Genomic DNA, 25,262 nt, shown 5'->3' with positions numbered 1-25,262 from the left:
AGAAATAACTAAAGCTTTGCCTAAATGGCCAAATTACCTTGGGTACCAAAGGTAGTGCAGCATATCCACGCTGTGTTCTTTTCAGGCCTGCTGTTTTAAGCAATGTGTCTTCTTTATGACAGCTTTGACTGAACCTCTAAGGTAAGCATTTATCACTGTAACATGACATAAAAAAGATCATCTAATAAGACATTAATTTCTTGTAGAGCTGTACTTGGTTTAAAAGGGCTTATGCCAGGAAAAAATAACATAGATAGTGTATGGTCATGTCTAAAAGTCTTTCCCTTCTTGCCCACATGGAGACTTGCACAAGATAAGAAGGATCTGTTTTGCGCTTACACAAAGATTAACATGGTAGCATTATGAGACTTGATGGACTCTCCCTAACTCCTCTGAAACAGTCCATTAAGAATAATCACTAACATCTACTTTTGGGTTGGGGGGCAGTCAAACCAATTGGAAGGCATTGGCAAAACAGGATTAGCCGTGGTAAAAAGCTTAGAGATTCAAGTGTCTGGGATTAGGGGGGTTTGGTGTTACTAATTGTCACTTTATTTTGGTGAAGTATAAGAGAAAGGAATAAATAGAGGAGTTACAGTAAGGGAGAAGTTTTCACTCATCAGGGAACTTGTATTTATTCCATAAATACAAGTCTATTGAAGCAACCATATTATTATAGAGCCAGGCTGAGACCCCAATTACTTAACCTTTAATCCACCCTCCATCTTTAGTCTTTTGATTTTGGAATAGAAATGTAAATTAACTGTGTCTTGCTCAGTTGAATCTGCTAATGCCCTCTGTCTTGGGTTCAAATGCAGGTTCCCAGAGACTCTAATAAATTTAATAGACCCAATGACAATTTATAGAATTTATAGAGTGCCCTCCCCTCTTCCCCCTCCTTTTCCCAAAAGACAGGGAGAGAGAGAAAGGTAGGGACACCCAAATAAATCAATCTCACTCGATTTGGAAGTTAAAAAGGAAAAGTTTAACAATAACTTAGAAAAGGTATTGGAGGTAGGGGAATTTACAAAGGATAAGGAAGGGAAAAGAGCAAAATACAACAAGGGATGGATACAACCCGAGCAATGTGATGGTGTCTCTGCCTCGTGGCTGCCACGTGGTGTGCTGGTATGCAGTATCAGTGTGTGTGTGTCAAGAGGGAGCCAAGGCAAAAGAGGATGAGGAGCAGGAAGGGCTCCTCTTTTATACCACAGGAAGTGGGGGAAGTGGGCTAACCATCACCTGGAGTGTGGCCCACCCCTGGGGAGGGGCCAAGACCCCTAGGGTCAGGTTCAGGGTTACACCCCCCCTGGAGTGTTAACCCTATACACCCTCTTGTAAATATTTTGTGACATATAAGTGTCAGACAGATCTGTGGGGCAGACTGACCTACAAATACCATCAGGTACACACAGCAGACAAGGGCATACTGTGTGTATGTGGAAGAATGGGGTTGTTTTTCAGCTCTGCATCACTAGAAGCACTGGGAACAGCGCTGCACGGCCCCAGGGCCATAAACCACTTGTAGGAAGAGGAGTACATTGGCCAGGCTAGAAAACATGAGAACAGAAAAGTTATGACTCTCTGTGTGCTGCACAGCAAAAGCACAGATCCTGTGTGTTTTATCACATGTCAGGTGACTTGTCTTGTATTTCTGTTAATTGCCACTTCATCTACCTGGCTTCTCTAGATGATTGTCTTCTCCCTATCAGGAGCAGAGAGCACTGGACAGACATCTCTGCACTAGAGATGGAGATGGTGGAGGCACCGTCCCTTGAGGTCTTCAAGAGAAGCCTGGATGAGGCACTTAGTGCCATGGTCTAGTTGACTGCCTAGGGCTGGGTGCTAGGTTGGGCTGGATGATCTTGGAGGTCTCTTCCAACCTGGTTGATTCTGTGATTCTATGCACTAATTGGCAACAAGATGTAAAGCAAAAAGTCTCCTTTTTACTATGTATTAATGAACTTCACCTATCTCCTTGCTAAGGACCTCTTCCTCCAGTTGCTGGAGTTGTCATGAATAGTCTAGTTAGTAGTGATCTTGTGCTAGTTTGAGCCTAGGTAGAATGTTTTGGTGAGAAGGATTAGATCACAGGCTGTGAAAGAGAAAAAACAAACAATGGTGAGGTCTAATTCACTCATAGGCTTGCTGAGAGGTACAAGAACAAGAATCCAAACATAGATAAGGTACTTCAGGGGGAAATGGCTGAGCTGCATTTCTCTCTCTAGCCTCTCTGCTGTCTCTGATTAATCCACTTTGCTTTCTAAACCCCTGGCCGAACCTCCATTCTTCCACGGGACTGGGGTAAGGTTGAGAGGGGTGGGAGAAGGTGGAAGGGCAGTTGGGAGCCCCTCCTGGGGACTCAGGTTTCTGGGAGGGCTGTTGTGTTTCTGCATTACCTTTCACCTTGTCTATTTCTGTCCATAACTGTATCTGCTGTAACTATCTGCTTGTATATTGAGCTAAGATGCAAATATAAGCTGCATTCAATTTCCAGAGCTGGCTGAGTCTAGTCTGGGTGATTTCCAAAGCGTGGGGAGGCTGGGAACTCCCAGACCATCACAGACCTCAACAGGGCCTTGTCAGAGAGAGAACAGATTCAGACATTTGCTGATGCATTCACCTTGAGGTGACAAGGCCATTCTGCTCACAGTTATCCCAACAGCATCAGACAAGTCACGCAAGAGGGACAAGCATTCACTTTTAAGGGACAGCACACAGCCCTGGGAAGAGTCAGCCAGGAACAAAGAACTGGGAACTCTAAATTCTGAAATGGAAAAATGCTAAAAGAAGAGTGCTACAAGGGAGAAGCCCGAGAAGGATGAACCAAAGAAAACAAATGACAAGTTCAGGTGAATTCCCAGGCAGAAGAATTCACATGGGTCTGTGAATACATTATTGGGAAACCAGAGAGGGGTGCACTCTATCACAAGGGAAGCATGTGAGGAGATGCAGTCCTGACACCTTGCATGATTCAGCTATGTGTCCTCTTCACCATTTCTCTGTATTTAATTGTTTGCCTCAAAAACTCAATGATCTTTTAGGACAATCTCTAGGGTCCCTTCCAACTTAGGCCAACCTAAGCCAGGAGGGAGTTGATCTCTTCTGCCAGGCAAGCAGCAACAGAACAAGGGGACACAGTCTCAAGTTGTGCCAGGGCAGGTCTAGGCTGGATGTTAGGAGGAAGTTATTGGCAGAGAGAGTGATTGGCATTGGAGTGGGCTGCCCAGGGAGGTGGTGGAGTCACCATCCCTGGAGGTGTTCAAGCAAAGCCTGGATGAGGCACTTAGTGCCATGGTCTAGTTGAGTGGCTAGGGCTGGGTGCTAGGTTGGACTGGATGATCTTGGAGGTCTCTTCCAACCTGGTTGATTCTATGATTCCATGATTTAGATTTTAGAACAAACTTATAAGGAAAACATTACTCCCACTGTACCTCCATGCACAGAGCCCTATTCCAGCATACAGGGTGCCCACAGTGTACCAAACAGCTAAAATAGGAGATGCTGCACAGTCATATTTGTTGCTCAGTGTTAATATTAGACAGCTCACTTCTTGAAAACTTTTGTCTTCAGTCAGAAGACTTAAAACATTTCCATTAAAACAGAATATGCTGATGTGGCCATGTAAGCAGCTATTCCCAACAGCTGGGGCTTAAACATGAATAAAATCAAGCAATATTATGACAGAAGGCAACAGTGACCTAGAATCATGCTTACAGTGAACAGTGTGTGCCTCCAGAACTGCTACATTAGTAGAATTGCCTTTCTGTTTAAGCAGAACAGAGTTAAGCAAAATGAGACTGTTAGTTCTGCTGCCAGGTTCACAGTATCACAGTATCATCAGGGTTGGAAGAGACCTCACAGATCATCAAGTCCAACCCTTTACCACAGAGCTCAAGGCCAGACCATGGCACCAAGTGCCACGTCCAATCCTGCCTTGAACAGCTCCAGGGACGGCGACTCCACCACCTCCCCGGGCAGCCCATTCCAGTGTCCAATGACTCTCTCAGTGAAGAACTTTCTCCTCACCTCCAGCCTAAATCTCCCCTGGCACAGCCTGAGGCTGTGTCCTCTCGTTCTGGTGCTGGCCACCTGAGAGAAGAGAGCAACCTCCTCCTGGCCACAACCACCCCTCAGGTAGTTGTAGACAGCAATAAGGTCTCCCCTGAGCCTCCTCTTCTCCAGGCTAACCAATCCCAGCTCCCTCAGCCTCTCCTCGTAGGGCTGTGCTCAAGGCCTCTCCCCAGCCTCGTCGCCCTTCTCTGGACACGCTCAAGCATCTCAATGTCCCTCCTAAACTGGGGGGCCCAGAACTGAACACAGCACTCAAGGTGTGGTCTAACCAGTGCAGAGTACAGGGGCAGAATGACCTCCCTGCTCCTGCTGACCACACCATTCCTGATGCAGGCCAGGATGCCACTGGCTCTCTTGGCCACCTGGGCACACTGCTGGCTCATGTTCAGGCGGGTATCAATCAGCACCCCCAGATCCCTCTCTGTCTGGCTGCTCTCCAGCCACTCCCACCCCAGCCTGTATCTCTGCATGGGGTTGTTGTGGCCAAAGTGCAGCACCAGCACTTGGAGCTATTGAACCCCATCCCATTGGACTCTGCCCATCTGTGCAGGCGGTCAAGGTCCCGCTGCAGAGCCCTTCTGCCCTCCAACCCAGCCACATCTGCCCCCAGCTTGGTGTCATCTGCACACTTGCTGATGACTGACTCCATGCCCTCATCCAGATCATCTATGAAGATGTTAAAGAGGATGGGGCCCAGTACAGATCCCTGAGGGACACCACTAGTGACAGCTGCCAGCTGGATGTGGCTCCATTCACCACCACTCTCTGGGTCCGGCCCTCCAGCCAGTTCCTAACCCAGCACATTAATTCTTTATTTAAATGGCAGTGGTTATGAACTGTACACAAAACCCTGGAGAAGACAAAGATTCAAAAAGGCAATCCATCTACCTCCAGAAGTTGAACTCAGCAGGGCTAGGGAAAAGATTGATTTCTAGATTGCAGACTGAAAACTAACTTCCAGTTTATAAAAAGCAATTGCTTGACAATCAGAAAGGGCAGAAATTACTGCCTTCTAATTCTGTTCATGCTTACTGACACTCTGTATGACCTTGAGCAAGTCATTCCCTCTGTGACTCAGTTTACTTACTTGTGATTCAGGGATTTGATGTAGAAATCCCCAGTGTAGGTATTCAAGAGCTTAATTCATGCCTGCACAGCACTCTGAAACCCCAGAATGAAACATTAACTATAGTGCATTGAGAAGAATCTTTTCTAGCTCTTCTTTTCTAATATTTCATTTGGAACAAACCAAATAGAGAATCTCTACATAAAACTCTTGTTAAGCTTGCAGAGAACTCCTCTCCCTGGTGAAGTTCACACACTATCCATGCATCTGTTTGAAGCACTCCCTCCTCCAGCTTCTCAGCATCAAGTGAGGATGAGTAATCTTGAGGATTTCAAATACATAAACCTAGCACTAACAGGATTTCTCAAATCAGGTGTCATATGCATGTATTGTACCTCTAATTCACATGATCATAGAAACATAGAATAGAATCATAGAATCAACCAGGTTGGAAGAGACCTCCAAGATCATCCAGTCCAACCTAGCACCCAGCCCTAGCCAGTCAACCAGACCATGGCACTAAGTGCCTCATCCAGGCTTTGCTTGAACACCTCCAGGGATGGTGACTCCACCACCTCCCTGGGCAGCCCATTCCAATGCCAATCACTCTCTCTGCCAACAACTTCCTCCTAACATCCAGCCTAGACCTCCCCTGGCACAACCTGAGACTGTGTCCCCTTGTTCTGTTGCTGGTTACCTGGGAGAAGAGACCAACCCCACCTGGCTACAATCTCCCTTCAGGTAGTTGTAGACAGCAATGAGGTCCCCCCTGAGCCTCCTCTTCTGCAGGCTGCACACCCCCAGCTCCCTCAGCCTCTCCTCATAGGGTTTGTGTTCCAGGCCCCTCACCAGCCTTGTTGCCCTTCTCTGGACATATTCCCAAGTGAAGTCTAGGTGTTTTCATGAGGTAACTGGGAAATTTGTGCTGCTACAGGTACTGCTTTACAGCTAAGAAAAGATGAGTTTGAGTCTCTGGCCATTGTGTTGTTAATGCTATTAGAAAATGGCACAAAGTTACACCAGGGAGGGTTTAGGTTGGACATCAAGAAAAAAATTCTTTACCAAAAAGGTTATCAAAGACTGGAATAGGCTGCTCAGGGGAGTGGGCCATCTCAAGGGTATGATAATAACATGCATATATGTATATCCATATAGAGATATATACATAGTACATTAACTAGCAACTGCTTATCATAAGTAGACTCATCACAACTTTATAAGTCACTGTGCTAGTTTGAAGTTAGCTAGGATGTTTTGGTGAGAAGAACTAGATTACAGGCTGTGAAAGGGAAACAAGGGTGAGGTCTACTTCACTCATAGGCTTGCTGAGAGGTACAAGAACAAGAATCCAAACATAGATAAGGGAAGTTGTCATCTTCTGCCTGGGAGCTCCAAGCTACATTTTTCTCTCTAGCCTCTCTGCTGTCTAATTAATCCACTTTGCTTCCTAACCCCCTGGCCAAACTTCCATTCTTCCTTGGGACTGGGCTAAGGTTGAGAGGGGTGGGAGAAGGTGGAAGGGCAGTTGGGAGCCCCTCCTGGGGACTCAGGTTTCTGGGAGGGCTGTTGTGTTTCTGCATTACCTTTTACCTTGTCTATTTCTGTCTATAACTGTATAGACTGTAAATCTCTGCTTGTACATTGAGCTCAGCTGTAAATATAAGCTGCATCCAATTTCCAGAGCTGGCTGAGTCTAGTCTGGGTGATTTCCAAAGTGTGGAGGGGTGGGGAACACCCAAACCATCACAGTCACAAGTGCAGCTCATGTTGTCCTGCAGTGCTGCACTCAGGTTTTATTTTTCAGGGAAATCTGTCTGGCAGAGAGATTCTGTGACAAACTGAAGCCTTCAGTTCACACTGCAAGGTGTCTTTATTATGTATAGATTTAAGTTGGAGACGGACTGGGAATCTCTGCCAAGAGGGAGAAGTGGTGCTACACACATACAGTCAAATGACTATTGAAGGGGACTAAAAAGAAGACCCTCCACTGTGTTTAATGGCATTGCTATACATTCCCATTACCCAACTATAGCTCTCTGTAGACTTAGAGAAGATAAACATTAGAGCTTGCCTAAAGGACAGTCACAAGATACTATCCAAAGATAGTTTGACATCAGAGACTTTACAGAGAGGTAAAACAAGACACAGCAGAGCAGCAGACTAAAGCTTGTGGAAGTTTTGTGGAATCTGAGTATATGAAGAACTTGCTCAAGAAATTGTTTATGCAGCCTGGTCTGTGTGCACAAGGAAGCTTCCCTTCATTCTGTGGTTGAGATTAACCAAGAGAACTACAGAAGTCTCTGCTTCTGTATCAAATCTAATAAATGAAGAATAAACACACAATATTGAGGTACAAATCTGGAGAAACTCAAGACCTGCAAGATAATGCAGGTTCCTGTTATCACCAGAGAAGGAGATCCCACCTGTATGACATGGACAGCTAAAGGGTAACCCTAAGCATCTGCTGTTTACTGCTAGCAGTGAGATACTGATTATAAACAATTAAGTGTCTGTTAGAGGAATTCCTTTCCTCTTAAACACTGGATTGACCATATTTCATGACCCAAGTGGGCAGAATCTGAAGGTATCTGACCTGATCCCATAGCTACCTCTGCTTTGAGCAGGGAGTTGGAATTGGTGAGTTCCCAATGTCCCTTTCAAAGTAAATGGTTCAGTGGTTTTTCTTTAATAGTTTTCCTAATTGTTTGTTTTCATCTCTTGTTGCCAGCCAGAAATTTTCTCATAGTTTCTCAACTTGAGCCTCAAAACACCCAACAAACAAACAAACCCAACCAGACAAAAAAAATCCCCATCCAAAACCCAAACAAAAAAAAACCAAACCCACCCAACCAAAACCCATCAGACAAAAAGAAAAGCCACCCAACCAACCAAAACCCACCAAAAAAAAAATCCCCCACCAAACACCACACCCAACCAAAAAAAACCCCGCTCAGCCAAAACCCACCAAACCAAAAAGCCACCCAACCCAAACCCACCAAACAAAAAAACCCACCCAACCCAAGCCCACCAAATCAAAACACCACCCAACCCAAACCCACCAAAAAAACCCACCCAACCCAAACCCACCAAAAACCCCCACCCAACCCCACCAAAACAACCCACCCAACCCCAACCCACCAAAACAACCCACCCAACCCCAACCCACCAAAACAACCCACCCAACCCCAACCCCACACACCCAACCACACCAAAACAACCCACCCAACCCCACCAAAACAACCCACCCAACCCCACCAAAACAACCCACCCAACCCCACCAAAACAACCCACCCAACCCCACCAAAAAAAAACACCCAACCCCACCAAAAAAAAAACACCCAACCCCACCAAAAAAAAAACACCCAACCCCACCAAAAAAAAAAAACACCCAACCCCGCCAAAAACCCACCAAAACAACTCACCCAACCCAAATCAACCCAACCAAAAGCCCACCCAACCCAAACCCACCCAACCCCACAAAAAAAACCCCACCCAACCCAAACCCACCAAAAAAAAACCCCACCCAACCAATAAAACCACACTCCAACCAAACAAAACTCCTCAAACCCCCAAACCCCTCAACAAACCCACAATGCTGGAGATCCAACCATTTAGCAGCATCACAACATTCGTTTCGTTAGTGGAAGCTGTACCTTTGACTGAAATGAAGTAAACCAGGACTACTTCTGAAGGATGATTCTACAGGCAAGGTGATAGATGAGGCAAGCAGCGAACTCCAAGAGTTTCTTTCCAGCCAGTTAGCACTTTTTTTTTTGTTATTAAACCGACAAAAGCATAGAGGGCACTGGAAATGAATGAAATCTTGCCCACAGGACCTGTATCTCTCTCTTTGACACTGTTTCAAGAGGTACTTAGCCACCTCCTTCAGTCCTGAACTCTGCACAGCAGTAGGTTCTTTGCAGTCAAAGGTACAGCTTCCACTAATGAAACGAATGTTGTGATGCTGCTCAATGGTTGTATCTCCAGCATTGTGGGTTTGTTGAGGGGTTTGAGGAGTTTTGTTTGTTTGGAGTGTGGTTTTATTGGTTGGGTGGGGGTTTTTTTGTGGGTTTCTTGGTGGGTTTGGGTGGGTTTGGGTTGGGTGGGTTTTTTTTTGTGGGGTTGGGTGGGTTTTTGGTTGGGTGGGTTGGGTGGGTTTTTTTAAGTCTAAACACAAATAATATCCAGTTTAGGGCAGTTAGAATGTTGGGGGTTTTCTTTCCTGCATTCACTGCATTTTGAGCAACCTGATCTAGTTGTGGATGTCTTTGCTGACTGCAGGGCAAAGGGTTGGACTAGGTGACCTTCAGAAGTCCCTTCCAACCCAGGCCATTCTATGATTATTTCTCCAATTATCATGCCAGTTTTGCTTAGTCTGAGCTGAAAATGAAGTCAGATGTTTCAGTTCAGCTCAGATGAACTGGGTTCTGTCAGCCTTAAGCACCATCGACTAGAGTAAAGCTTTGCAAGTCAAAGGAAGCTCTTACAGCTGCTCAATCCCATTACCCTCCATTTGCACACTCAGATGTGCCCTTGCTAAAGCTTAATTAGCAAATATTCAGCAAACAGAAAGTTACTCCCACTCCTTTCTCTGGTTTGCATGAAACCAATACTGTGCAAGAATTAATAGCTTTGGAAGATGCACACAGCACAGGGACAGGCCAGCTGAAAGATGATCTTCCCAGCAATGCTTTTTCAGTGCAGAATGACACTTGGATAGAACTCATTGGGCTTATTGCTCACACTTAACACCGCATTAGCAAAGGCTGGGCTGGTGTGAACTTAAGCCTGTGCCTTCGCCCATGCTTTGGGTATATATGCCTTAGGGGATTTGTTGGGTGGTTTCTAGTGCTGATTTCTCCGAGTTGAACTTCATTCAGAAGAACTTTAATGGCTTTTGCAAAACAAAAGCCATCACCTCCTTTCCCAGCATCCACTGAGGAGTCAGAGGCTGCTTTCCCAAAACAGTTCTTAACAGGCATGTGAACTATACCTACGTATAAAGTTAGATTAATAGTTACACATCATTCATAATAAACAACGCACAGATATTCCTGACCCCTGTACTCCAAGGTTCATTTTCATTCTCCTCTTTTGACCCTTAGAAAACATCTCTCTCAGCACTGACATACCCCCAACTCTTCCCTCAAGGAATGAAAATACTATTCAGAGTTTGGATGACTCTAATCTTCCAGAATTTGATTAGTCCAAGGAAGTGTTTTCACGCCTGACACTGTTAATGCATACATATTGATAGTTTACACCAGATAAAAACCTCTTTCTACTGTACAAGGAAGCTACAGGAATTAACCAAAAGGCCATTAACTTTATGGTGCTTAACCAACCAAATGAAAGCAGCCAAAAAACAACCAACTAAACAAAAAAAAAAGGTGCAAGGCTGACAAGGAAAGTGTAAAATCATTTGCAGCCAAATGAAAACAACCAAAACCCAACCAACTAACAAAAAAAAAGGTGCAAGGCTGACAAGGAAAGTGTAAAATCATTTGCAATGAAGTGAAAACAACCAAAACCCAATCAACTAACCAAAAAAAGGTGCAAGGCTGACAAGGAAAGTGTAAAATCATTTGCAGCCTAATGAAAGCAACCAAAAACCAACCAAGCAAGCAAAAAAGGTGCAAGGCTGACAAGGAAAGTGTAAAATCATTTGCAGCCTAATGAAAGCAACCAAAAACCAACCAAGCAAGCAAAAAAGGTGCAAGGCTGACAAGGAAAGTGTAAAATCATTTGCAGCCAAATGAAAGCAACCAAAACCCAATCAACTAACCAACAAAAGGTGCAAGGCTGACAAGGAAAGTGTAAAATCATTTGCAACCAAGTGAAAACAACCAAAATCCAACCAACTAAACAAAAAAAGGTGCAAGGCTGACAAGGAAAGTGTAAAATCATTTGCAGCCAAATGAAAGCAACCAAAATCCAACCAACTAACCAAAAAAAGGTGCAAGGCTGACAAGGAAAGTGTAAAATCATTTGCAGCCAAATGAAAGCAACCAAAAACCAATCAACTAAGCAAAAAAAGGTGCAAGGCTGACAAGGAAAGTGTAAAATCATTTGCAGTCTCTGATTCGTGCTATACTGCTGTTGTTGGGCCAGCAATGACATGTGGCATACATCTGCCAAAGCCTCAGAATTTGTTTGTCTTAGTAAGTGACTTGAGGGTCACTTGCAACAATCAAACTGTGGCATGTGACAACAAAAATAAGATTGGCTTTTTCCCTCCAAGTAATTGGGAAGGCCTTTATAGAACAGAGAGAACTAACCCCATTAACATATCACTTGAAAATACCTTTCCCAGGCTGCATTCTCCTACAAACTGTCTAAGTGTGCAATATGCACATATAAGAGACCATCCCTGCCTGTACACTTCAGCCTCATTTTACAGCACTGACTACAGGGGAAAGGAATGGAGAAACCAATCTCTTTAATCTCCAGAATTGCTGAAGAAGGAAGAGCATTTTGGTCCTCTTCTGCACAGAACTAAGCCTTCAGACAAGTGTAACAACATCTCACTGGTACAGCAAACACCTCTGCCCACATAGTGTCCTAAAGCTGCTTCAATTTTACCCTTAACAGAAGGAAAAACTTCTGAAGTATAATGATTATCAATAACCACTTCCAGCTGTTTCACTCTCCCTCACACACTCTCATTTCTCAGGTATATTTTGAATGTGTATGGTTTAATATGGAATAAAAGACTGTGAATTTGGTTATCTAATGGGCAATTATTACTTTGGGTATTATAAACCAGCTCAGGCTTCAAAAGGCTACATGCAGCTTACTGCTCTTGCTCTTTATGCAACCCAGTTGTCAGATTATCTAAACTGCATCTCTCTCCAGAGTACAGTTAAAGTGTCTGGATGGTAAAATTCAGCCAAACTGGATGATCAGAGAAGAGTGCATAACAGAGTAACTGAGCCACAGCATCAAAACATGAAATCCTCATCTGCTGCAGCTTTATAACCAAAGCCTTCCCCAAACCTAATTCTTTTACACAAAGACTCAATGCAGAAGTCTTTGAGCTGCAATCTAGGTCCTGCAGACAGGAAAAAGGAATTACTTGCAAGCTTTAATTAATGTCTTGGTGCAAGGAAATCAGCAATAGTTTTGTATCAGATGATTGCTATGATGCTTGAGTCACTGGAAATGATGCAGAGTTTGATCTTTATATGGTCCATCTTCTTTATGCACAAGATCAAGATCTTACAGCACGTATTTGTCCAATGGTTAGATAACCTTTCACGCTTAGAGTTCTCTAAACAGAAATAACTGTTGGCTCTCCCCCTCCCTTTTCAACTTCTATACCTGAAATCTAGGGGTGCAACAGCACAAATCCTTACTATTGCTCACAGGAGGTTATAAACTACAACATACGCACATAACACTCTTCTGATTGAAAACACTCAGAGAACAGCAAGCCAAACCAAAGAAAACCTTTGTCTTTGTAAAAGAGATGTGTTGGTTTGGGAAGGATTTTTGCTAGACCTTCTAAATAGTGAGTGATCTAGGAAACAAGAGCACAAAACAAAGCCAACCTGCAGAAGGCACTGAAACAGTACTCATTCCTGTCTCTTCTCTTGGATATTAACTTAAGAATTTAAAGAAGACATGCACACGTGGTGGGGGGGAAAAAAAAAGGGAACCATTCTCTGGCAGCTTAGTATTTAAGAGGTAACAATTTAAAGCGATACAATTCCCCCTGTCGGTCTGGTTTTTGTTAGTAGCGAAACCCCAGCGCAGGCAGAAAAGGTGATTAGGCAGCATGGTTGCAAAGTTGCAGAGCAATAAGATGAATGGGATTTTGGGGGCTTCTGCTTCCACAAAGGAATGCTCCCAACCACACTCCAGAAAGGCTAAAAGGCACATGCACGCACATCGAGGTGAAAGGCACCAGCACAAAAGAATACAACTACAGAACCGGGGCGATGCCAATGAAAGCTCGGAGCCACCGTTTCCATCAGTTCAGTAGAAGAGAAAGCTCTGAATTGCCGGGCTCTTCAGCCCAGCCATCAGCCCCCTGCTGCCAGCGCAGCACAGCACTTACAGAAGCCTGGGTCTGTCTCTCTGCAGCTCCTCTCCGTCCCCCTCATCTGCTTTGTTACTCTCACAGACCTGCTGGCAAAAGAGAGGACTCGGTGTCCTTCCAGGAGGAGAGAAAACGGGTGATGCAGGACTTCCGTGGTCCTTACCTTGCCCTTACTCAGAGGTTGCACATCCAGCTTCCCCGTCCAAGTGACTTGGAGGGTACTTCAAACAGATGCTCAGAAATCTGAGGAGAATGCAAGCAAACGGAGTTCAGATTTCCTTTAGGACCTGGGCTCCTTGATCCGTCTGATGCTGTTGACACTAAGGTGAGCATATAAGGGGAAGGAGGAGGGATTGCTAGAGAGCATCAAAGGCAGGGGAATGGGAGAGGGGCTTCCTCTGCCTAGATGTGACGTCCCTTCCTGCCTGCCCCCTTGTCTGGAGAGGAAATAAAATGGAGCCCAGCAGGGAGGGAGAGAGATAATCCTGCAGCTTCATCTGATTAGAGAAACTGGGCCTGTGCAGAGCTAGCAATGCTGCCAGGGATGCACAGAGAGAGAAGGAAGAGAGGGGCAGGAAGAGGAGGAGAAGAGGGAGAGGAATAGAAATGGTGAAGGGGAAAGAAAAATTATAAAAGCTATATAAAGGAATTAGCACTCAGGCCAAGCCACCCTGGATGTGTTCAGCTTCCACCCTCGTGTAAATACAAAATTACCAGCAGGAAACAGTCACTGGTTCTGGTCATCCAGAGCAATCAGAAACCACCCCCACCCCCTGACCCCCAGATTTCGTTGTATAAGTATGAAATGGGAGCAAAGACATCCCAACAGACTGGAAAAAGTGAGACTGGTTTTGTTTTGCGTGTGCTGAGTAGGGAGAACTGGCAGAAGCAGTATGCTATGGAGAGTTACCTACTTTGCCAAGGATGGGAAGCAATTTACAACCCATTTTCTCTTACTCAGAGTTTTGCAGAACCTGCTTCCACTGACTAAAACAGATTTAGTTGAACTAAAGTGACTTTCAAGAACCATGTATCAGCATCAGGGTACTTGCAGCTCTGGTCCTGGCTGTCCTCCTACAAGTCGCACGCCCTGGTAGCTGCACTCCTAATCATGCCCTCCCTCATGAGCCTGGTGCAAGCACCTCTAGGTTCACAGCTGCCCACCTATGTAAGGAACATCTGCACCCCTGTATTACTGTGCCACACGGGGGATCCAAAAGTTGCAGGGGGCTGTGGCCAGTCTCTCACTGTACACATGGTAGCACGGAACCCTTGCACCCAGCTTGACAGAGGGGCTCACATGAGAGCACTGGCAGGATGCTGCTGTTGGGCATCTGTGGTCCCATCTTGCCATGGCAGAGAAACTGCCTTAAGGACACAGGTGTCTGGGTCCCCTGAAGCTGTCAGATATGACCCATCCTGAAGCTGTCAGATATGACCCATAGTGCACTGGGAATGTCAAGGACAGATAAGGACAGCAAGAGTCTTGTCCTCATTCACAGTGGCTCCTTTCTATACAGCATCTCCTCTTTCACTCATTACCAGCTGCAACACTTGGTCCTTTCTCAAGCACCGCTCCTTATCTCTGCGTTGAAAGCCACTTTTATCTATGTCTTTCTGATCTATTCCCCTCCCTTCCATTTAAAGCTTCACATCAGGCAGGCTGGTCAGATCTCTGAAGGAGAAGAACACCAAAACATCACAACCCTTTCAAGTCCTGTTTCTTTCTGTTCAGGAATGAGTTAATAACTTTCCTACAAAACAGTCACTTTGCTTCTAACTCTTCACCTAGTGTCCTCCTATCAAGTCTAGTTCAGCTGGCAGATGGGCACCAAAAGCCTCCTCTCCCAGGGTTTTTCAGAAGAGGAGGTTGATTCCCAAGTCTTCAAAATGGGCTGCTAAACCTGTCATTGTCTGTGTGCTTCCAGGCTTTGTCCCTAAGACATGCACTCCCTCACCCTCACTGAGCAATCACTCCCTTGGGCTCCAAGTCAGGAGGCATTTCAGGAGTTAACAGCCATGCAGGAGTCAGCAGCAGCTTTCTGGCTCTTGTATTTCACTTGCCCTATTGATTAAGGTGAGGAAGCAGAGTAGGCACTTGTGCATCCTTCCTGCAAAGCCAGTCAGAGAAGGTCTTTGAATCCCTCCCTTTCAGAGCATTTTAACAGCATTCTTGACAGACCAAGATCCTTCATGGGTGACTGTGCTGGTGTGAGGCTGATTGGAATATTTTAATGAGAGAAATTAGCTCATTAGCTGTGAAAAGAAAGTAATAATGACGTCTATATTACCCATTAGATTGCTGAGAGATATATAAAGCCAAAACAATAACAAAGTTCCTCAGTCTTGCATCATAGAAGAGACTTGCATCATAGAATGAACCAGGTTGGAAGAGACCTCCAAGATCATCCAGTCCAACCTAGCACCCAGCCCTAGCCAGTCAACCAGACCATGGCACCAAGTGCCTCATCCAGTCTTCTCCTGAACACCTCCAGGACAGTGACTCCACCACCTCCCTGGGCAGCCCAGTCTGTGCCTGGTTGCAGCTTGCTTTGTTAACTCATTTGCCTGAATCTATGTAACTTGATCTAATAATTTTCCACCTGCCCCCCTTGTCAGCTCTGGCATCTCTCCTCTCCTTTCTCTGCAGATTAATCATGTAAGCCTTCAACGAGGCTTTAATTTATTATTTCTGAGATAAATGGGGTGGGAAGGAGAAGGGGGAGCCCTTCTGGGTGGTTTTGCTGATTGGGAGGGGTTTTGGACTTCTGTATTACATCTAACTTGTATGTAACTGTAAATATCTGTATATGTGCTTGTAAATATGTGCTGTAAATACAACTCCATCTCAGCTTCCAGCCATCTGAGTTAACCTGGTGATTCCAAGCAGGGCAGAAGGGGAGGAGAACTCCCTGACAGCCACAATGGCTCCATGCAGGCTTGCCATGATGCTGCAGAGAAGAGGGCAGCTCTATAGCATTTGGCTTTTTTCTTGTTTCAACAAAAGGTCTTTGGCTGACATGATGAGGCATACCCCTGGCACCTGTAGCTAACCCAGCATTGCTCCATGGGTGCCAGTGGGTAGCTGTGCAACAGCTTGGTGCATGATGCTTCTGTTCAAATGCATCTTCCAAACTTGCCCCAGGAGCCCTCTGTCTAACCCAAAATTCACTAACTGCACTTCATAGAATCAGAGAATCAGCCAGGTTGGAAGAGACCTCCAAGATCATCCAGTCCAACCTAGCACCCAGCCCTAGCCACTCAACCAGACCATGGCACTAAGTGCCTCATCCAGGCTTTGCTTGAAGACCTCAAGGGATGGTGCCTCCACCACCTCTCTGGGCAAACCAGCTACCCATCTTCAGAAGAGGATATGGAGTGAGAAACCTATCTTGATCTCTTGGTTCCTCCACTTGAGATCTGAAAACTTGTACTGGAGCCCTCATCTTGCTCCTTTTCCTTGTTTACAACCTTGCACTGTTTTCTGGCACTGCCTGGCCTGCTGTCATTTCTAGCAACCTTTTCATGCTGTGGTCAGGGAGGAGACTTTGACATTTCCCAGACTGCAGTTGCTGAACTCCTTGAGCTTCCTGGGCTCTGCTGCTGACAGACTGAGACTCTGAGGAGGTTCAGGCGCTCCTGGTGGGAGGGTGCCCTGCTAGAAGCACCTTTCTGAGCTGATTCACAACACTGCTGCTTGCAGTCGACTCATAAATCTGTCTGGGGGCTCTTTAAGCAAGCCCTGGAGGGGTGATACTTGCCCTCTGTTGATTCAAAACCACTTAAGCCAGTGAAACTGCACCTGCAGCCAGGGTGATTTTAGCTTAATGCACTTCTAGGATATGTTCTGGTCTCCAACAATAATGGGGCCCTCCAGGAATAACATGCCATGGGTAACACTGCTCATTTGCCTGAATGTCATCTGCCACAGTCAATTTGGATCAGGGCTTGGATATTTCCACCGTAAAGCATTTTCAAGGGTTTCTGGAGAGCAACAGCACTTTAGCAGCCTTTAAGATGCTAACTAATGCACCATAATCAAACCCAACTTTTACTATGCCTATAACCAGCCAGAAGCTCTCCACTTTGGGCACTGCTAGCCCTTACTGAATTAGCATTCTGTATGCAGTGCCATGTTTTCAGTTTGTGCTCATGTTCAGATACCCAAAATAGTTTCAGGCAGCCTAGTACAGGAGTTAGCATAGCAAGGGTTTTCACACATGCTTGAGGTTAGGTTAGAGAGAGAAGTTGATCCCAAAGCCCAAACAGAGAGTGACTCTGTTATCTATGTTTATGTTCTTATGCATCTCAGCAAGCCTAGGAGTGAAGTAGACATCACTATTGTTTCCTTTTCACAGCCTGTAATCTAATTCTTCTCACCAAAACATTCTAACTAGGCTCAAACTAGCACACTGGTAGCCTACAACTACCTGAAGGGAGGCTGTAGCCAGGGGACACAGTCTCAAGTTGTGCTGGGGGAAGTCTAGGCTGGATGTTAGGAGGAAGTTGTTGGCAGAGAGAGTGATTGGCATTGGAATGGGCTGCCCAGGGAGGTGGTGGAGTCACTGTCCCTGGAGGTGTTGAAGCCAAGCCTGGATGAGGCACTTAGTGCCATGGTCTGGTTGAGTGGCTAGGGCTGGGTGCTAGGATGGACTGGATGATCCTGGAGGTCTCTTCCAACCTGGCTGATTCTCTGATTCAAATGAAATGCATTTAAGACCATTTAAACCCATAAAACCGACCACCACCTTCTATTTGACACCCAAAAAGCACAATTATTTCTAGCACAGAGCATTCGAAAGAAAGCAATTCTGTTACTATACCCAACACAAACCCACAGAAGCATCAAATTATACCTAAACATACAACAGCTGTAAATAAGCACAATAAATTACAGAGAGAATCCATCTGGTGTTTTCAATGCTCTGCTTCAGAAAGCAGTGCTCTTTCTGTATAAATGCTTACCCTATTAAAGATATCTGCTACTGCAGAACATCTTCTCATGCCCAGCAGTTACCTGAGAAAATGATCTCAAATACTCAAACTTCCCACTGCTGACTAGGAACTAGACTCACAAAGTAGTGTTTAGGTAGCTAATTAGGAGGGGGAAAGCAATAAAGAACATGGCAATGTTTTCTAGTGATTAGTCAATATGGGGACAGGGGCCTGGGGTCCAGTCTTTGTTCTCAGGGTGGTTTATTTATCTCAGGCAGGGAGCACTCTGTGTTCCAAAAATTGAGACTGAACCCTTGCCCTAGAGATCCTTATTGCTAGATTGTACTACAACACAGAGAATCATGGCATCAACCAGGTTGGAAGAGAACCATAGAATCAACCAGGTTGGGAGAGACTTCCAAGATCATCCAGTCCAACCTAGCACCCAGCCCTAGCCAGTCAACTACACCTTGGCACTAAGTGCCTCATCCAGGCTTTTCTTGAACACCTTCAGGGATGGCAACTCCATCAGCCCATTCCAATGGCAAATCACTCTCTGATGAGCTTCCTCCTCATATCAAGCCTATATCTCCCCCCAGCACAACTTGAGACTGTGTCCCCTTATTCTATTGCTGGTTGTCTGGAAGAAGAGACCAACCCCCACCTGGCTACAGCCTCACTTCAGGTAGTTGTAGACAGCAATGAGGTCCCCCCTGAGCCTCCTCTTCTCCAGGCTAAACACCCCCATCTGAAAGCCACTGTTTAAAAGCACTAACCTTGCTCTGTAACGACTCCACTATTATATACCAAAGATAGATCAACAGAACTCCCCCTACTTTTATACATCTAATGAGGGATATACCAAATCAGAGGAGCTGCCTGTCTATTTTTAGAACCAAACAGCTTTTAGACACTTTGAGTGTTTATATCTAGTGACCAGCACAACGACTGCTTCTGCCTGGGAGAAGATAACTGCTGGTTAGCCCAATTAGAGCAAGCATGGTCTATGAATAAGCCTCTATTCTGCAATTTTGTTTTCTTGTGACAAGGAAGATGATTTGTGTGGGTTTATCACATCTGTTGCTTTCACAGAGCCACCATTAAATTTGCCAGGTCATCTCCGTTCACCTTTCTTGGGAATGAATCTCTAACAATCCTGACATGAGTTTTTCCCCCCCAAGAAGCAACACAGACCTAGTACTCTTTGTTGTGGGATTGATCTTTCTGAAAGCTGCCAGGCTTTTTAATGCTGTGAAAACAGAGGGGTCTGAGCTGCATCAACTCCTTGCTTTTTTTCAGCTTGGATTTAGGAGCAGCTTCCTCAACAAGGCAGACCAGTTCTTTTTGCTCTATTTTACCTTGGCAGTTTGCAAGGCTGCCTGCTGGTATAAGCACCCTCATACTTCAGAGACTTAGCAGATCTCTACACAGCAGTATTACTTTGTTGGTGGTGTTATCAAACAAACAGACCAGCAGCTGATTATGCAGAATGCAAAAAAGATATCCTCTTTTAAGCATGCTTTGTTATAAACCAAGGCTGCCATGACATGAGACCTTAAATCTCATCTTAAATCAAGTGGCTATCACATGGGCACTCTGCTCTCACTTCTCCTTTTCCCAGGTTTCATTTCCTCCCATGCACAGCCACCAGAATGTCTCCCCTGTCCTCTACAGTTGCTTAACATCAAGGAGCAAAAAACAGAACAACAGTTCACAAAAAATAACCTTTCAAGCCAGGTTTGGGGTAGCTTTAAACTGCCTTTCATGTGTGTGATAGTTTGGGTGCTCCCTGCCCCCCCCCCCCCCCCACACACACACTTTGGAAATCACCCAGACTAGACTCAGCCAGCTCTGGAAATATGAATGCAGCTTATATTTACAGCTGGCACAATACACAAGCAGATATTTACAGTATAGACAGAAATAGACAAGGTAAAAGGGAATACAGAAACACAACAGCCCTCCCAGAAACCTGAGTCCCCAGGAGGGGCTCTCAACCACCCCTTCACCTTCCCCCTACCCCTCTCAACCTTACCCCAGTCCCAAGGAAGAATGGAGGCTCAGCCAGGGGGGTAGGAAGCAAAGTGGGTTAGCCCAAAACGGAGGGTGAGGTTAGAGAGATGCAGCTCAGCCAGCAGCCCCAGCGAGAGCGATGCAGAGTGTGTTATCTAATGTTTTGACTTATGTTCTTATACCTCTCAGCAAGCCTATGAGTGAAGTAGACATCACCACTGTTTCCCTTTCACAGCCTGTGGTCTAGTTCTTGTCACCAAAACGTTCTAGCCTGCTTCAGACTAGCACAATGTGCTAGGGGCTTGGGCCATGTGCAGAATTTCATCACACATTTAGCTCTGCTCTGCATTTCACTGCCAGGCTTCTGTCTAGTGTTCCATTACCCTCAACTGCAAAGGAGGCAAGTCTGAAGGGCTCTCAGGGCCTGCTCCCAGAGACAAACCAACCAACTCTTCTTCCCCACCCCCAACACAGCACAAAGGATTATAAAACACTACACTGTGAGAAGTCACCAACAATTCTGTTCTGCATTACTACATTTTGATCTGAACTGTTCTCAGAAGCACACTCACGTTGCAGGCTGAACCTTTTTAGTGTACTCTTGCAAACTGTGCAGTTAAAAAACGTTCTTTGGCTGAGAAATAGAAACAAATGCATCAGAGGCTTTCCTAGATCCTAACCGGTGCCCAGGGCTGAGCGCTGCAATCAAAGCTTGCTGCAGAGACCGTTAGCTCTGCTTCACGGGAGTCAAACATCTAAAGAGAAACTTCACCTTTGATGCCAGAGTTCCCAGATGGCAATCGAGAAAATGGTGTCATAGAATCAACCAGCTTGGAAGAGACCTCCAAGATCATCCAGTCCAACCTAGCACCCAGCCCTAGCCAGTCATAGACCATGGCACCAAGTGCCTCATCCAGGCTTTGCTTCAACACCCCCAGGGACAGTGACTCCTCCACCTTCCTGGGCAGCCCATTCCAATGCCAATCACTCTCTCTGCCAACAACTTCCTCCTAACACCCAGCCTAGACTTCCCCCAGCACAACTTGAGACTGTGTCCCCTTGTTCTATTGCTGGTTGCCTGGGAGAAGAGACCAACCCTACCTGGCTACAGCCTCCCTTCAGGTAGTTGTAGGCTACCAGTGAGCTAGTTTGAGCCTAGTTAGAATGTTTTGGTGAGAAGAATTAGATTACAGGGTGATAAGAATTAGATTACAGGCTGCAAAAAGGAAACAATAATGTCTACTTCACTCCTAGGCCTGCTGAGATGCATAAGAACAAGAACATAAACATAGATAACAGAGTCACTCTCTGTTTGGGCTTTGAGATGAACTTCTCTCTCTAACCTAACCCTCTGTGTGATTAATCCATCTGCTTCCTAAGCCCCCTGGCTGACACTCCATAATACCTTAAACATAAGGCAAGATCTAAGGAAAGGTAGAGGGGTGGGAGGAAGGTGGAAGGGTGGTTGGGAGCCCCTCCTGGGGACTCAGGTTTCTGGGAGGGCTGTTGTGTTTCTGTGTTTACCGTTTAACTTGTGTACTGCTGTATATATTGTAAATACCTGCTTGTATATTGTGCTAGGCTGTAAATATAAAGCTTCATTCAATTTCCAGAGCCACTGAGTTTAGTCTGGGTGAGTTTGCAGAGTGTAGGGGGGTGTGGGTAACACCCAAACCATCACAACCTGAGGAAAGTACCAGGGAAAACACTGTAAAAGAGGAAAACACTTCATCCTGGGAGCACCATTTCTGACCCTCATGCACTTTGAATGAATATAGCTCCAAGGAACAAAACCAAGCTATTATGTGACCAATGTACCAGGGTGGCATTCCCAATCATACAGAAACTGAGAGCAACCACACTGTGTGTTAAATAAGGCTTGCATAAATAAGACCTATAAAGTAAGACAGGGATTTCAGAGCAGCCCCACAGCAAAGAAATAAGGCTATTTCAGGGGTACCCAGCAGCAAAGGCAGTCTAGCAAGATGGACTATAAGCTCTAGGTTAGCTCTGGCTGCAATAATCTGCAGGGCTGACTCTGTGACAGATTGAAATGCAGTAACAGCGTTTATGCAACGAAATCTTGTTCTAATCTATTATGTAACCTTTGCTCATGGCCATATTTGCTAATAGGTCTCTGGAATCTAATGAAAATCTCCTTTTTCAGCTCTCTCCCATCCTTCACCCTATGTTTGCCAAATAATTAGTGGATTCTCAGAGGTCTTCTTCATGCTCCTTTAGGAAAAATTACATTAGTAGATGAAAAGAAAAAGGATATCTATTAAAGTCCTTGCAAACAGTGCACTTCTCCACACATATAAGCAAAATTAGGTAAGATGGGTAATGCTAGGCAAATGTCCTTCAGGTCAGCATTTCCAGCCACAAAAAAATGTACCATTTGAGGTCCAGGCTGGGAAAGGGATAGAAATGGTTTACTTAGCTCCTGGGGGGAATTTTGAACTTTCAGACATAGCCTGAGTAAAGCATGACAATACCTGTGGGAATGACACTGATTCTGCCTGGCTTAAAAGATTAAGACTTTGGATACAACAACCTCAAGCAGTGCTACAGGCTGGGGACAGAGTGGCTGGAGAGCAGCCAGGAAGAAAGGGACCTGGGGGTACTGGTAGATAGTAGCTGAAGATGAGCCAGCAGTGTGCCCAGGTGGCCAAGAGAGCCAATGGCATCCTGGCCTGCATCAGGAACAGTGTGGCCAGCAGGACAAGGGAGGTTATTCTGCCCCTGTACTCAGCACTGGTCAGGCCACACCTTGAGTGCTGTGTCCAGTTCTGGGCCCCTCAATTCAAGAAAGATGTTGAGGTGCTGGAAGGTGTCCAGAGAAGGGCAACAAAGCTGGTGAGGGCCTGGAGCACAAACCCTATGAGGAGAGGCTGAGGGAGCTGGGGGTGTGCAGCCTGGAGAAGAGGAGGCTTAGGGGGGACCTCATTGCTGTCTACAACTACCTGAAGGGAGGTTGTAGCCAGGTGGGGGTTTGCCTCTTCTCCCAGGCAGCCAGCAACAGAACAAGGGGACACAGTCTCAAGCTGTGCTGGGGGAAGTCTAGGCTGGATGTTAGGAGGAAGTTGTTGGCAGAGAGAGTGATTGGCATTGGAATGGGCTGCCCAGGGAGGTGGTGGAGCCACTGTCCCTGGAGGTGTTAAACTAAAAAACTGAATGAGGCACTTAGTGCCATGGTCTGGTTGTCTGGCTAGGGCTGGGTGCTAGGTTGGACTGGATGATCTTGGAGTTCTCTTCCAGTCTGGTTGATTCTATGATTTGCTATTGTCCTTCTCTTATTTCTTGAATTTCCTATTTCAGGTATGTTTTGAGTGAGGAGCTGACAACAGAACACTGTGCAGCAATCTTGCTACAGCAGTCATAGTTCTAAGTGATTATTACATGAAGTGTGCCCACATGAGTTGATTTTGGCCCTTTCTGGCTAGGCTCTAACCTAGACTTGTGGAAAGATTTGAGTTAAGATAAAGCCTTTGGTTTTAGGGGGTTATGAGTTTGGTGGGGTTTTTTTGGTGATGTTTGTTTCTGTGCCCTTTGTTTATTCATTTTTGGGTTTATTTGTTGTTTGCTTGCTTGTGGTTTTGGTTTTTTTGTTAGTTTGGGGGTTATTTTCTTTTATTTTCTGCAAATCTAATAGTTCATGCAGTTGCTGTGACGTTGCCCACGTGATGCTTGCTTATCTACACTATACCAGATTGAATGTTTAACCCTTTGTGTCGAGGATTCATGCACAATCCAAAGCCTGTCACTTGGAATTAAACATGCTTGGAGCCAAACCACATTGCATTAGGTGCATTTAAGGGAGATCATTGGTTTTTTTTTGATGCATGCTAGGCACCATCACTACTGGGTAAATAGTCCATACCTGGATCAGGCATTCTGTGCTACGTGCTGCAAAAGCAGTATAAGAAAGAGGATAATGCCTTTTTCTCCTCAGCCCCTTTCCATGCAGGACTGATATCACACAGTATCACCAAGGTTGGAAGAGACCTCACAGATCATCAAGTCCAACCCTTTACCACAGAGCTCAAGGCCAGACCATGGCACCAAGTGCCACGTCCAATCCTGCCTTGAACTGCCCCAGGGACAGCGACTCCACCACCTCCCCGGGCAGCCCATTCCAGTGTCCAATGACTCTCTCAGTGAAGAACTTTCTCCTCACCTGGGAGGCTCTGTGATCCTAACGACCTGTTCATTCCAGCAGAGCCCAAAGCTGTGCCCAGGACTTAGCCATCCTGGCCCCGCTCCATCCTGCGTGGAGGTGAGCAGCAGGCTGGCCAGAGGAGGGAGCCCTTGGCCAAGAGAAGTGGATCACTTATGCAGATGAAAAACGGATATACTTGTAGGATAATTAAGTCCCTTTTCCACTGCACTGACGAGTTCTGCTTTTTCCCCCCTTACATCCTTGTCTTTCAAGATCTCACTGCAGGCTTTTGGGCACCTTTTGTTTTTAAAACACAAAAACGTACAGGATGACATCTGCAAATCTCTTGTTGTTGTACACAGGTTCTAGGTGCGTGTGCCTACAGAAACAGCCCCAAGTTAAAGCAAAGCTCTTCAACTTTCACTACCATTCCAGTTGTATATGCTCCCCAAAGAAACCCATCATATTTTTCCTCTCAGTTAGAAGTCTCCATTCCTTAAGGCTGTACCAGTCAGGGTGATGTTACATATGGTATCATTTCTATGCCATATACATGATTTTATGCTTTCCAGCACCTCGCCCACATCATAAGATGTATTCCAGTCTACAGATTCATCTTCCTACTCAATCCCTCCTCATTTGTGTTAGACTACTCATGCCTTATTTACATTATGTCTAAATCCATTACTGGGCTGCCCAGGGAGGTGATGGAGTTGTCATCTCTGGAGGTGTTCAAAAAAAGACTGGAGGAGGCACTTAGTGCCATAGTCTAGTTGATTGGATAAGGTTGGGAGACATCTTGGACTGGATGATTTTGGAGGTCTCTTTCAACCTTGTTGATTCTATCTGTTCCAGAGGGAGTAAGAGATAGGAAAAACAGCTCAAAATAAAAAGTAGACTTGCCTTAAGGCAGCGTTTGTTGTTTATCACTACAACTGTGTGAACAGTTCATTTTGCACGTGTACATAGGTAAT

General features: G+C 45.5%; 1 protein-coding gene across 4 annotated transcripts in view; it reads right to left on the bottom strand.

Moving 5' to 3' along the window:
• GPRIN2 (G protein regulated inducer of neurite outgrowth 2) overlaps window positions 1–25,262 on the bottom strand; it is a 41,027-nt gene that overhangs the window by 11,727 nt on the left and 4,038 nt on the right. The window contains exons 2-4 of one of the 4 annotated variants that reach the window (XR_010302608.1): window positions 13,345–13,424; window positions 13,200–13,267; window positions 9,968–10,133 (exon numbers count right to left, since the gene is read on the bottom strand). The exons of 2 other annotated variants lie outside the window; for them this stretch is intronic. The gene's annotated coding sequence lies outside the window, so the exon portion shown is untranslated. Of the gene's footprint in view, window positions 1–9,967; window positions 10,134–13,199; window positions 13,268–13,344; window positions 13,425–25,262 lie in introns of those variants that run through there. One more of the 4 variants, XM_064145374.1, reaches the window with a different exon arrangement.

Source organism: Pogoniulus pusillus, chromosome 6 (assembly GCF_015220805.1).
Source record: "Pogoniulus pusillus isolate bPogPus1 chromosome 6, bPogPus1.pri, whole genome shotgun sequence".
Taxonomy (NCBI): domain Eukaryota; kingdom Metazoa; phylum Chordata; class Aves; order Piciformes; family Lybiidae; genus Pogoniulus; species Pogoniulus pusillus.
This window is presented reverse-complemented; position numbering and strand designations above follow the sequence as displayed.